Here is a 12506-nt window from a genome sequence, read left to right as displayed (position 1 = left end):
ACTGAGTGACGGAACCAAACTGAACTGAAGAGGCTCAAGTCTTTATCCTGAAAATAAGAGACAGGGACAGGGAAAGGCTTTTGGACCTTGAAGGGCCCTGGAGGGTCCTGCTCAGTTTCACTATCAGTCAAGTACAAAAGCAGAATAGAAAGTGTCAAAATAGAAAAATCAGAAAAAAATTGTGATGCAAATTTTTTCAAGAAAGTACTGAAAGATACTCTATAAAAACAAAGAAAAAGATAGGGTGCAAGAAATAAAGAGATTCAAAGGAGAAGAGGAAAGGAAAGTCTTTGTTAGCTGTGCAGCTTCTAAGAGAACCAGTCTAGATCTAAGTTACAGTTCAGTTCAGTTCAGTTCAGTCACTCAATCATATCCGACTCTTTGCAACCCCATCGACTGCAACATGCCAGGCCTCTCTGTCCATCGCCAACTCATGGAGTTTACTCAAACTCATGTCCATTGAGTTGGTGACGCCATCCAACCATCTCATCCTCTGCCGTCCCCTTCTCCTCCTCCAGTTCAGGTTAAAAAAAAACCATGTCTGTGTTGGGGAGGGAGGTGGTTTAACCACATTAAAAAATGTATTGAAGGTATTTTACAGAACTATTGGAAACTGTAGGAAGAATTAGTCAGTCACTCAAAGAAAATTAGCAAATTCACTCCAGGTAAAAGAAAAAAATTATATAAGAAAAAAGCGTAGTCTTAATATACCCTCTGACTCACCAGGGAACAATATTTACATTGTTCCAGTCATAAGAGGAAAAAAAGTAAAAATGGGGACCAAAATCATAAAGAGTGGAGGTGGGGAAAGAAAGCAAAAATTGGAAATCAGTTAAATCTTTGTCTATTATAATATACAGAGTTGTGGATATTGTTTAAAATAGATGACCTGGGATTTCCCTGGTGGCTCAGTGTTAGAGAATCCACTTGCCAATGCAGGAGACACAGACTTGATCCCTGATCCAGGAAGAAGCCACATGCCTTGGAGCAACTAAGCCTGTGCACAACTATCAAGCCTGAGCTCTAGTTTCTGGAGCCGCAACTACTGAGCCTTCGCACTCTAGAGCCGGTGCTCCACAGCAAGAGACGCCATGACAATGAGAAGCCATGTACTGAAACTAAAGATCAGCCCCCCGCCTCACTGCAACTAGAGAAAAGCCCTCACAGCAATGAAGACCCAGTAGAGCCAAAAAAATAAAAATAACTAAATAACATTTAGAAAAACAATACATGACTCAAGAGGCTATATGTATTTTATTTAGAAATGGGGACATAAATACCAGAAGAAACGGTTAAGTTGAAAGTAGTTTGCTCTATAGAGGGGAATGAGGGGAGAAAGGCAGAGGAGAAAAAAGAAATGCTGAGTCCTGTGACCTTTTTAGTACTATATGACTTTTAAAATCACTCATGTGATACTTCTATAAATGTAAAAAGTCTTTAGCCTGGGTCCTTGTATATAGATATTAAAAACAAAACTGGAGTTTCTTAGGAATGAAATATATAAATACTTATTTCTTTTCTCTTTCTAAAAGTAGTAGGGGGACTTCCATGGTGGTCCAGTGTCCAAGACTCTAAGCTCCCAATACGGCGGGCCCAGGTTCAATCTCTGGTCAGGGAACTAGATTTTGCACACTGCAACTAAGAGTTCACAGGCCACAGCTAAAAGATCATGCAGGTCACAAGTGAAAAAAAATAAAGTCCCACATGTTGCCCCCCGCCCCTCCCAGGGTAAAGTGATAGGAGATTCATTCCCTGTGGACCAAAATTCCAAGAGGAGAACAGCAGGACAATTAAGAGAGGAGACTGGGGGTGGGGGGTGGGGGCGCGGAGAATGGAATCATGTATGTGGATGGCTGATTCCCTTCACTGTTCACCTGAAACTATCACAACATTGTTAATCAGCTACACCCCAATACAAAATGTTTTTGGTGTTAAAAACAAAAAGAGAGAGAGAGGTGGCTGGGGTCTGCCCAGACCACATGTATGTCATTCTTGAAGTCAGGAGACCTCCCGAACTACATTTGTGTAGAAAGGCTCCATGGAGGTCAAAGGGGAGTGATGCCAAGATATGCTCATTACCCATAGGTCTTTGCGGTAGAATCCATCTTGGCTAAGAGATGTGTGCACACACATGGAAGTATCCTGAGATATGGACTGTGAACCTGGCAAATCAAAATGATTGGCTAAAGGAAACCCAGAAGAAATGTCCCATGTAAGTGATTTAAACTGTCATGGGCTTCCCTGGTGGCTCAGATGGTAAAGAATCCACTTGCAGTGTCAGAGTCCTGGGTTCAATCCCTGGGTTGGGAAGATCCCCTGGAGAAGGGATCGTCTATCCACTCCAGTATTCTGGCCTGGAGAATTCCATGGACAGAAGAGCCTGGTGGGCTATAGTCCATGGGGTCGCAAACAGTTGGATACGACTGAGCAACTTGCACTTTTCAAACTGTCACGGAGGCTTGACTCAGGGACACTCTCTCTGAGGCTGCCTGTGTGTCTATCCACACGTACTGTATCATTTTTCCTCCTAGTAAACACTTTACTTGTTTCACTACTCTCCATCTTCATGGGAATCCTTTCCTGCAAAGCTGAAGGGCCTGGGCCCGTGTCACCCATCACTGGTCTAGTGGTTAGAATTTGGTGCTCTCATCATTGTGACCTGGCCTTAATCACTGGCTGGGGAACCGAAGCCCCACTTCAAGTCACTGGAGGCTGAGGACACCCGAGATCACTGTAACTAAAAAAAGATCCCACACATTGCAACAAAGATGAAGATCCCAGGTGCCACAACTGAGACCAGTTAAATAAGTGAATAATAACATAAATAAGTAAATAAATAGATAAAAGTAGTATGTTTGTTGCTTATCAAAATGAAAACTACAAAACTACCCACTGAAGAAAATAATCATCACCATACAGAGTATTTTTACAGAATATTTCCTAGTTTTCTTTAATTTTTTAAAAATTATTTGGCTGTGCTGGATCTTCGTCACTAGGCTCAGGCTTTCGCTAGTTGTGATGAGTGGGAGCTACTCTGTGGTGCTCGTTTCTCACTGTGGCCCTTTCTTTTGTTGCGGCTGGAGGTCTCTAGAGCTCAGGCTTCCGTAGTTGTGGCACACTGGTTTAGTTGCCCCGTGGCACATGGAATCCTCCTGGACCAGGAGTGAACTGTGTCCCTCTGCACTGGCAGGCAGGGAATGTCTGGACCACCAGGGAAGTTCTGTCTTCTTTTATTTTTATTGTATACATAAATATTTCTTATCTTATTACCTATTTATTGAACAGTGTGAATCTGGGGGAGTCAAATCCTGCCCATGCTATGTTGAGTTATTTTTCCCATCCCTGACTTAATAAGACCTTGAAAGACGCTGTAATTTTCTTTTCAACTTCAGTTACTACATCAACTTCCATTTCATTTTTCTTCTAAGGCAATATCTTTTTCTGTCCAGCTTTGACTTGAGAATTTGTAGAGTACAGGAAGAGGGGTCCTCTCTTTCACTCCTTCTCCTCTCCTGTTTCAGTTCTTTCTTCTCCATTACTGGGCCCAGGAAAAAGACTTAGAGAAAAAGAGGAAGGGCAGTGTATCTACCTGGGTGTATGATGCTCTCTCTTCTCCCTTGATTTCTTTGTGTTGTGGTCAGCAGTTGACTCATGGCAGAAACCAGAGCTCTCCTCTGCTGGCTCTCCTGTGACAAAGATACAATTCCAACATGTTGTATATGTTGGTATTTTGAGAGGAAACACTTATATTACCTTAAAAAATTGCATATCCAATGGTATCTACAATTGATGCACAATATCAATCACTTTTGAAATATAGGACCAAACAATTCTTTAGCAGATCTTTTAAACCATTCCTTTTTTCTCCATTGACTCATTGTCATTCTATGTCAGAATAGAAAGCATATACACAGAATATATACTATTGTAATATATTTTATGTTTAAAGGCCTTTTATTGATTATAATACATATGTATATCTGTATGTGTATGCACAGCCATCCCTTGGTGTTGGAAGGGGATTGGTACCAGGACCACCCCCCCAACACCTCCATAGCTATCAAAATCTGAGGATGCTTAAGTCGCTTATATAAAATGGTATAGTATTTGCATATAACCTACACACATCTTTCCATACACTTTAACTCATTTCTAGATTACTTATAATACATAATACAATGTAAATCTATGTAAATAGTTGTAAATACAATGTAAATGCTATGTAAATAGTTTTGGAGTGATAAATTCAAGTTTTGCTTTTGGAAACTTTCTGGAATTTTTTTTTCAATGTTTTTAATTTGTGGTTGGCTGAATCCATGGATGCAGAACCTGTAGGAACAAAGGATTGACTGTATATGCATATATATAAATAATTTTTAAAGATTCTGATGATTTAGCTCTTAATGTGAAAAAACTCTTCTTGATTGGGTTATCATTACAACATCTATAAATTCACAATCAGAGCAACATAAATATTTTACATTTTGATGAATAATTATAAAATATAAAAAGTAAAAAATTAATGGGAAGGAATCTCTTAATAAGATGGATGGTGCTCCTTCCCCAATTATTTCATTTATCTGTGTCTAAATTGCTACTTATTGCTAAAATGACTGAGGGCTCAGCATTATCCTATGTCTATTTTTCATCTTTATAGAAATAAGCATTGAGAAAATGTGATTACATGAATATGTAGATGAAAATGGAAGGGTTTTTTTTACAGAGATGCCAATCAATTCTTTGGATGCTTTCTGAGTTATTTTTGAAAAAGTCATACAGGTCTCTTTGTTCAAAATTGTTTTTGATGAGTTACCAGTTGGCAACTCAATTAAGCGTTCTAATTTTGTTAGGCAAATAATTGGAAATCATCTGACTTGCTAAAAGATGTATCTATTTGTATTTGTTGAGTGCATCTAAACTACTGTCCTGTAGACTATTCTATCTACTTGATTTATCTGACTGCTTCCTCATGTCATTTAAACTGTTGTTACCCTGACCTCCATTTAGATCTGAAAGTTGTGAAGACTTGACTGTTTTTAGGTGAAATATAGTTGGTGAGAATAGTTCATGAGAGATGCCATGCCTTTCACATTGCATCACATCAAGAGGCCCATAATGTTAGGTGGTCACACTCTAATATGCCAATGTTAATCATAGATTAAGGTGATGACTTCTCAGTCCTTCATTGCCAGCTGTCTTTTCCTTGAAACCAGCTAGTAAATGGTGGAATGATGCTTTGGAATTATGGAATTATCCTTTAATTCTATTGAATATCATTGATGATTCCTTCTTGAGTCAATTGCTTCCTTTTCTGGGCCTCTTTGCTTATTCTGAAAAAATAAAATCCTAATAAAAACAGAAGAAAAATGCTTGCCATGTTTCCTTTCATTAGGATAAGGAGATGATACAATAGCTCTCTCCAATGGTGACAAGGCTTTAATGTGCCTCTAGCTTTGTTTTGTTTTTAAATTTGCATTTTGGTTTTCTTCCTTTTGAGTATTTTGATCAATTCAGTAGATTTTCACATATTCAAAAACATTTAAATCAAGTACGCATGCGTCCTAAATGGCTTCCGCTGTGTCTGACGCTGTGTGACCCTATGGACTATAGTCCACCAGGCGCCTCTGTCCATAGGATTCTGCAGGCAAGAATACTAGAGTGGGTTGCCATGCCCTCCTCCAGGGGACATTCCTGACCCAGAGATGAAACCTGCTTGTCTTATGTCTTCTGCACTGGCACACAGGTGTTTACAATGAGCGCCACCTGGAAAGCCCTTAAAAGAATCGGAAAAATTGTCCCAATCTTAACCAGAGGTAGCTCTACTAATCAGGTTTTTAAGTGAAAGTGTTAGTCTCTCAATCATGCCTGACTTTTTATGACCCCATGGACGGTAGCTTGCCAGGCTCCTCTATCCTTGGAATTCTTCATACAAGGGTACTGGAGTGGGTAGTTCCCTTCTCCGGGGGATCTTTCCGACCCAGGGATAGAACCTGGGTCTTCCACATTGTAAGCAGATTCTTTACCCTCGGAGCCACCAGGAAAGCCTGGCCCTTGAACTCTTCTTTGTTTTTTATGTCAACAAAATGTCTTAGGCATCAATTAGTAATATTCCCTAGAATCAGTCATTTTCCTAAGGAATACTGGTTCCCTTTAATGTAAACCTATATTTAGACAACAAACTCTGGATCCTCGAAATGCCCAGTGCTAGGAGAGTACTATTGCTTCTTGGACTTTTAATTGGACCAAGTCAGGAAAAATATATATAAAAATCATAAATGTATAGTAGTGCAATGAAAATGAACAAATGAATATATCTTTTACCTCTTACACTGAAAATAAAATTTGGTTTTATTTTACTTGCTTCCAAATAAAATTAACATTTGCTTTTTCTTATAATATGCATAAGACTGTTTTTATGCATATTTATATTATTATACATGATAATAATATGAATAATAGTAATAGTAGTAGTAGTACAACCACTGGAAATTAAACTGCCAAGTAAAATTTAAAATTTCTTTGCAATCCTTTTTATCTTCCTACTCTGAATATACATTCAAAGCACTGAGTGTTGAGATATTTTAAAATAATCATTTTCTCATCAGAGTTATATTAGCAATTTGATTGGGAGTTAGGACAATTTATTTCAATTTGTTTTCAGCTTTAAGAATTGCCTTTTGTCTTCCTGGTTTAATTTGGTTTTGTATTTTTTTTTTTGCCACACTTTGTGGCTTGTGGGATTTTAGTTCCTCAACCAGGGATTGAACCCTTGGCAGTGAGAGCCCAGAGCCCTAACCACTGGAACACCAGGGAATTCCATGTTTTTGGATTTTTAAAGCATTTAAGCATTTCAAAGGTTTCTATAATACAAAAAAGATTTAGTCAAAGAAGTCTTATTTTCTAAAAAAAAAAAAAAAAAAAGAAGTCTTATTTTCATGTATTAGCTATCTTTTGCTGCATAATTAAGTACCTGAGGTTTAAACAGCAATTATATTGCTTCTTGCCATTTTGTGAGTTTCTCTGACAGTTCTATCGTACTTGGTTTGGGTTTGGGTCACTCATATGATAGCACTAAGCTAGCACTGGGCTGAGCTGGAATCCATAAGAAGTTCTCTCTTACATGTCTCAGGTCAGTCGCTCAGTCGTGTCTGACTCTTTGTGACTCTATGGACTGCAGCATGCCAGGCTTCCCTGTCCATCATCAACTCCCAGAGCTTGCTTAAATTCATGTCCATCGAGTCAGTGATGTCATCCAACCATCTCATCCTCTGTTGTTCTCTTCTCCTTCTGCCTTTAATCTTTCCCAGCATCAGAGTCTTTTCCAATGAGTCAGCTCTTCACATCAGGTGGCCAAAGTACTGGAGTTTCAGCTTCAGCATCAGTCCTTCCTATGAATATTCAGGACTGATTTCCTTTAAGATGGACAGGTTGGATCTCCTTGCAGACCAAAGGACTCTCAAGAGTCTTCTCCAACACCACAGTTCAAAAGCATCAATTCTTCACACTCAGCTTTCTTTATGGTCCAACTCTCACATCCATACACGACTACAGGAAAAACTATAGCTTTGACTAGTCAGACCTTTGTTGGCAAAGGAATGTCTCTGCTTTTTAATATGCTGTCTAGGTTGGTCATAGCTTTTCTTCCAGGGAGCAAGCATCTTTTAATTTCATGGGTGCAGTCACCATTTGCAGTGATTTTGGAGCCCAAAAAAATAAAGTCTGACACTGTTTCCCCATCTGTTTGTCATAAAGTGATGGTACCGGATGCCATGATCTTTGTTTTTTGAATGTTAAGTTTTTAGCCAGCTTTTTCACTCTTCTTTTTCACTTTCATCAAGAGACTCTTTAGTTCCTCTTCACTTTCTGCCATAAGGGTGGTGTCATCTGCATATCTGAGGTTATTGATATTTCTCCCGGCAATCTTGATTCCAGCTTATGCTTCATCCAGCCAGGCATTTTGCATGATGTACTCTGCATATAAGTTAAATTAGCAGGGTGACAATATACAACCTTGAGGTACTCGTTTCCCAATTTGGACCCAGTCCATTGTTCCATGTCCAGTTCTAACTGTTGCTTCTTGACGTGCATACAGATTTCTCAGGAGGCAGGTAAGGTGGTCTGGTATTCCCATCAGTTTAAGAATTTTCCACAGTCTGGGGCCTTGGAAATAAATGGAGGCTTAAGTACTTCAAATTTTTCTCCAAGTAGCCACTTTCTCCCTAAGATGATGTCACATCTCACAAGTTTTCCCATGTGGCTCTCTTCAGTATAGTCTGGACTTCTTTATAACATGGCAAAAGAATTCCAGGAAAGCAGAATCTTGTCAAGTCTCTTAAGTTCTGGACCTGGAACTGACACAGTGTCACTTCTGTCACATTCCACTTGTCAAAGTAGGTCAAAGGCCAGCCCACCTCTTGCTTGGAGTAACAACCTCAATGTACAGAGAAAAGAGGAATTGTAGGTGACCATGTTTGGGGACCACTGACCGCATCATTTCTATCTTCTTCACCCTATCCCTCCACCACAAACATTTTTAAGATCAGTTTCTGATTTATCCTCATTATGATTCTTTTCACAAATACTAGCAAATGTATTTGCATATCTTGACTTCCTCTCCTTTTAAAATAAAGTCAAATGATACAGCAGGTTTGAAGCCCTTGCTTTTTTCATTCACTATATCCTAGGGCTTTTTATTCTCCATTGTACATAGTGATCCTCTTCATAAAAATAGTTTACAGAAAGTCAGAACAGAGCCTCCTAGATTGTACTTGGGGAACATTACAGCCTATCCCCATACTTAAGTATGTTTTTAAGAGAAAACTTTAAATTACTTCATGGCACTTAACAGCAAAAAGAAAATTATTGGACCATTAGTAAGTGGTGGAAAAGTGTAAGTAGTGGAAAAGTGTGTTAATTACTGCTGACAGAGGGGAAGAAAAAGTTTTTTCCTTGACCCTCTTAGATACCCTGGCTGGGTCTAAAAATTAAACTGACAAAATAAATTAACAGAGAATAGCATAAAAATTCTATGAAATTTTTACACGTACATGGGAGTCTTCCCAAGAGAATGATGACCCAAAGGAATGACCAGAGTATGAGCTTTTATATGTTCTAGACAAAGAAGCAACTCATTTGTGATGATGTGACAAGAAAAAAAGGTTTAGGCTAGAGGCAGTCAATGGTGAAGAAGTAACTAGGAAGATAATAGGAAGATAATAGTTTAACACAATTTGTTCCTTGGCCTCAAATTCCCTGTCTCTTATGATAAGAATGTCTTTCTGCCTCCTGGCAGAGGGAAGGTGCCTCTCACATGGGAGATTTATGACTTGTTTTAGGAAAGAAGGGCTAGCTAGGTGGTGGAGGTCAGTCTGACCTTCCTGCTTCTGCTATTTTCTCAAAATTCCTCAGCTATTTATATTCAATATGCCAGGGTGCCATATTTGGGGGTAGTGTGTTTTGAACACCATCACTGTAAAGTGCATTATTTACCACAAAATAGCCAACCTATTCCCCTAAGATCCCTTAAATCCAATAAGAACATGTCAGGATATCTCTTCAAGAAAATTGGAGATATCAAGGGAACATTTCATGCAAGGATGGGCATGATAAAGGACAGAAATGGTAAGGACCTAACAGAAGCAGAAGAGATTAAGAAGTGGCAAGAATGCACAGAAGAACTGTACAAGAAAGGTCTTAATGACCTGGATAACAATGGTGGTGTGGTCACTCACATAGAGCCAGACATCCTGGAGTGTGAAGTCACGTGGGCATTAGGAAGCTTTCCTGGTGGTTCAGAAAGTAAAGAATCTGTCTGTAATGCAGGAGACTTGGTTTTCATCCCTGGGTCAGGAAGATTTCCTGGAGAAGGAAACGGCAACCCACTGCAGTATTCTTGCCTGGAGAATTTCATGGAGGATCCTGGCAGGCTACAGTCCATGGAGTCACAAAGAGTCAGACATGACTGAGTGACTAACACAAACACTACAAACAAAGCTAGTGGAAATGATGGAATTCCAGCTGAGCTATTTCAAATCCTAAAAGATAATGCTGTTCAAGTGCTACACTCAATATGTTAACAAATTTGGAAAACTCACCAGTGGCCACAGGACTAGAAATGATCAGTTTTTATTTCAATCCTAAAGAAGAACAATGCCAAAGAATGTTCAAACTACCATACAGTTGCACTCATTTCTCATGTTAGCAAAGTAATGCTCAAAATCCCTCAAGCTAGGCTTTAGCAGTATGTGAACCAAAAAATTCCAGATGTACAAGCTGGATTTCAAAGAAAGAGAAATCACGAGATCAAATTGGCAATATCCATTGGAACATAGAGAAAGCAAGGGAATTCCAGATATGCATCCATTTCTGCTTCACTGACTATGCTAAAGCCTTTCACTGTGTGGATCATAACAAACTGTGGAAAATTCTTCAAGAAATGGGAATTCCCAACCACCCTACCTGTATCCTGAGAAATGTGTATTTGAGTCAAGAAGCAACAGTTAGAATCAGCCATGGAACAACTGACTGGTTCAAAATTGGGAAAAGGATACAAGGCTGTATAGTGTCACTCTGCTTATTTAAGTTCTATGCAGAATACATTATGAGAAATGCTGAGGTTGGATGAATCACAGCTGGAATTGAGATTGTCAGAAGACACATCAACAACCTCAGATACGCTGATTATATCACTCTAATGGGGCTTCCCAGCTGGTTCAGTGGTAAAGAATCTACTTGTCAAGCAGAAGACTCGAGTTTGATCTCTGGGTCAGGAGGATATCCTGGAGAAGGAAATGGCGACCCACTCCAGTATTCTTGCCTGGAAAATCCCATGGACAAAGGAGCCTGGTGGGTTACAGTCCATGGGGCCATGAAAGAGTCGGACATGACTGAGCAACTTTACAACAACATCCATTCTAATGGAAGAAAGTGAAAAGGAACTAAAGAGCCTCTTGATGAAGTTGAAAGAGGAGAGTGAAAAATCTGGCTTGAAACTCAACATTTAAAAAACCAAGATCACGGCATCCAATTCGATCAGTTCAGTTCAGTCGCTCAGTCATGTCCAACTCTTTGCGACCCCATGGACTGCAGCACACCAGCTTCCCTGTCCATCAACAACTCCCAGAGCTTGCTCCAGTTCATGTCCATTGAGTCCGTGATGGCGTCCAACCATCTCATCCTGTCATCCCCTTCTCCTCCTGCCTTCAGTCTTTCTCAGCATCAGAGTCTTTTCCAATGAGTCAGCTCTTCATGTCAGGTGGCCAAAGTGTTGGAGCTTCAGCTTCAGCATCAGTCCTTTCAATGAGTATTCAGGACTGATTTCCTTCAGGTTCGACTGGCTTGATCTCCTTGCTGCCCAAGGGACTTTCAAGAGCCTTCTCCAACATCACAGTTTAAAAGCAGCAATTCTTCGGCGCTCATATTTCTTTATGGTCCAACTCTCACATCCATACATGACTACTGGAAAAACCATAGCTTTGACTAGACCGACCTTTGTCGGCAAAGTAATATCTCTGCATTTTAATACACTGTCTAGATTTGTCATAGCTTTTCTTCCAAGGAGCAAGTGCCTTTTAATTTCATGGCGGCAGTCACCATCTGCAGTGATTTTGGAGCCCAAGAAAATAAAATCTGCACTGTTTCCATTTTTTCCCCATCTATTTGCCATGAAGTGATGGGACCAGATGCCATGATTTTCGTTTTTTGAATGTTGAGTTTTAAGCCAGCTTTTTCACTCCCCTCTTTCAATTTCATCAAGAGGCTCTTTAGTTCCTCTTTGCTTTCTGCCATAAGGGTGGTGTTATCTGCATATCTGAGGTTATAGATATTTCTCCTGGCAATCTGATTCCAGCTTGTGCTTCATCCGGTCTGGCATTTCACATGATGTACTCTGCGTATAAGTTAAATAATCAGGGTAACAATATATAACCTTGAGGTACTCCTTTCCCAATTTGGAACCAGTCTGTTGTTCCATATCTGGTTCTAAGTGCTGCTTCTTGACCTGCCTATAGATTTCTCAGGAGGCAGGTAAGGTGGTCTGGTATTCCCATCTCTTTCAGAATTTTCCACAGTTGATTGTGATCCACACAGTCAAAGGCTTTGGCATAGTCAATGAAGCAGAAGTAGATTTTTTTTTTGGAATTCTCTCGATTTTTCTATCACTTCATGGCAAATAGAAGGGGAAAAAATGGAAACAGTGACAGATTTTATTTTCTAGGGCTCCAAATTCGCTGTGGACAGTGACTTTAGTCATGAAATTAAAAGCCATTTGTTCCCTGGAAGAAAAGCTATGACAAACGTAGACAGCATATTAAAAAGCAGAGACATCACTTTTCCAACAAAGGCACATAGTCAAAGCTAAGCTTTTTCCAGTAGGCATGTACAGATGTAAGAGTCAGACCATAAAGACGGCTGAGCACTGAAAAATTGATGCTTTTGAACTGTGGTGCTAGAAAGGACTCAGAAGAATCCCTTGGACAGCAAGCATATGAAACCAGTCAATCCTAAAG

The 12506-nt window shown here is 39.6% G+C and overlaps 1 protein-coding gene across 10 annotated transcripts in view; it reads right to left on the bottom strand.

The window, feature by feature from the left end:
• The window catches only part of TRIM24 (tripartite motif containing 24), a 351893-nt gene that overhangs the window by 226365 nt on the left and 113022 nt on the right, over positions 1 to 12506 (bottom strand). For 8 of the 10 annotated variants that reach the window (XM_081533089.1, XM_081533099.1, XM_081533093.1 and 5 more), the window contains one exon: positions 3590 to 3686. The exons of the other annotated variants lie outside the window; for them this stretch is intronic. The gene's annotated coding sequence lies outside the window, so the exon portion shown is untranslated. The remainder of the gene's footprint in view (positions 1 to 3589; positions 3687 to 12506) is intronic. 10 annotated transcript variants of the gene reach the window in all.

Source organism: Giraffa tippelskirchi, chromosome 10, assembly GCF_054371585.1.
Source record: "Giraffa tippelskirchi isolate mGirTip1 chromosome 10, T2T-mGirTip1v1.2.pri, whole genome shotgun sequence".
In the NCBI taxonomy this organism is placed as follows: Eukaryota; Metazoa; Chordata; class Mammalia; order Artiodactyla; family Giraffidae; genus Giraffa; species Giraffa tippelskirchi.
The sequence above is the reverse complement of the archived record's forward strand: the minus strand, read 5'-3'. Positions and strand labels throughout refer to the sequence as shown.